Source organism: Marmota flaviventris, chromosome 11 (genome assembly GCF_047511675.1).
Source record: "Marmota flaviventris isolate mMarFla1 chromosome 11, mMarFla1.hap1, whole genome shotgun sequence".
Taxonomy (NCBI): domain Eukaryota; kingdom Metazoa; phylum Chordata; class Mammalia; order Rodentia; family Sciuridae; genus Marmota; species Marmota flaviventris.
In genome coordinates, this window is record NC_092508.1 from 94,192,139 (window position 1) to 94,194,329 (window position 2,191).

General features: G+C 50.2%; 1 pseudogene; it reads left to right on the forward strand.

The window, feature by feature from the left end:
* The first annotated feature begins 1,140 nt into the window (after positions 1 to 1,140).
* On the forward strand, positions 1,141 to 1,943 carry LOC114093901 (dual specificity protein phosphatase 7 pseudogene; annotated as a pseudogene).
* The last annotated feature ends 248 nt before the right edge of the window (positions 1,944 to 2,191 follow it).

The window sequence follows — 2,191 nt, forward strand, 5'->3', positions numbered from 1 at the left end:
GGTCATTTTGACAATATTAATTCTGCCTATCCAAGAACAAGGGAGATATTTTCATCTTCTAAGGTCTTCTTTAATTTCTTTCCTTAGCATTCTGTAGTTTTCATTGTAGAGGTCTTTCACCTCCAAGAATATTTCTTTACCAGACAAAATACTTTTTCATCCAGAAACATTTCTTTTACCTTCTAATTTTCTGTACAAAATATATTTCCATACCTATAACTTTCTTTTATCTTTTCTAGTTTTGGACCCTTTTTTAAATTCATATTTTGAGATAATCCTTATGAATGTTATCTGTGCATTTAGTTAACACAACAAATTTTATCCCAGGAGAGGGATAAGACAATCTGGCATACACAAAAACTGTGTCTTAATCTTTTCCTTCCCAGGTGGCATTCAAGGGGTTGGAACACAGGATACTTTTGAGGCTGACCAGTCCACCTTATCATTACAATGATGCCATCAACTTTATATGAGTTCCTAACTGTTTGTTATACACAGAGTCTCCTTTGGGGCATTTTTCTCACACTGGGCATATCAATATGCAATAGAGAAGGTCATTTTTATCCTTTTCTTTAGGCTTCCCTGAAGATCTTTTTACAGAGGCTACCTACAAAACAAGGTTGGTCTGTCTTTTTATTTTCTGGGTGCAGTTATTTATTCTGCCAGTCTCCCCAAGCATTTAGTTTGATGATATACTGTTATAGTAAGAGTTGTTCTGCCCCCAGTGATGAATAAGATCCAGTAAGATCTTTAAAGGAGAGTCTATTCCTGTTCCTAAGTCATATATTGACAATGCTGGAACCTACTTCCACATCCTTTGTGGACAGAATCCTCTACCCTCATGGTCAGAAGGGGCTGGAAGGCAGGGTAGAAGCCCATTTTTCTTTTGCTTTTTTTCTATATCCCAGGAAATTTTTTTTTCTGGGATTTTTTTTTTTTCTAGTTAAGAGCTAGTGTAAGGGGCTGTCAGGCCACGGCGCGCCCGGAGGGCGGGTGGGACTGAGGCCGGGAGGCCTGGCCGGGGGCACGCAGCTCGGCGGGAGGCAGGCGCCCGGAGACGCGGCTGGGGCCCGCGTGCGACCAGGGCGCCGTCCCATGGCAATGCTGCCCGGCCTCAGCCCTGGGCTGTCCGCGCTCCCCATGAAAAACCAGCTCCGCGGCCCCCCAGCGCGGGTGCACAGGTCGACTTCTGGGGAGGCGGCAGCGTCTAGGGGCACCCGGGCGGGGTCGGAGCCGAGTGCGGGGTCTGGGTCCAGCGCAGGCACCGCGACGGGCGCGGAGACAGGAGCGGGGCCATGTCCTGCAAGAGCGCGGAGTGGCTGCAGGAGGAGCTGGAGACGAGCGGCGGCGCGTCCCTTCTGTTTCGGGATTGCCGACCCCAGGAGCTCTTGAGTCGTCGCACATTGAGAAGGCCCTCAACCTGGCCATCCTGGGTCTCATGTTGCGCCGCCTGCGCAAGGGCAACCTGCCCATTGGTTCTATCATCCCCAACCACGACAAGGAGCGCTTTGCCACGCGTTGCAAAGCGGCCACTGTGCTGCTCTACGACGAGGCCACAGCCGAGCGGCAACCTGAGCCCGGTGCTCCGGCCTCCATGCTCGGACTGCTCCTGCAGAAGCTATGCGACGACGGTTGCCAGGCCTACTACCTCCAAGGTGGTTTCAACAAGTTCCAGACAGAGTACTCGGAGCATTGTGAGACCAATGTGGACAGCCCGTCCTCGCTTAGCGGGTCCCCGCCCACCTCAGCACTGGGCCTGGGGGGGCCTGCGCATTAGCTCTGACTGCTCCGATGGCGAGTCAGACCAAGAGCTGCCCAGCAGTGCCACAGAACCGAATGGCAGCCCTGTGCCAGCCAGCCAGCCAGCCTTACCCATTCAGATCCTGAACCAGCAACGGGGCTTTGTTTATATTGCAAATAAATATTTTTTCTTAAAGACCTAGTGTACTTGACCACAGTGAGATGATCTGGTAATGCCTGGGGCCAAGCTGAGAAACAGTGCTGGGAGTGCCTGCACTGGGCTTAAAAGATTTAAATTTTTTTTAACCCTTTCTTCTGGCTTTTGCTACCTTACACACCTAGAGGCAGTGCCTTTTGGTACCTTCAACTTCCTGGCAGTTCAGCTCCCTTGTCATGCAACTGCATAAATGCATGTACATACAGAATCTCTTTCATATACTTTATCCCTGAA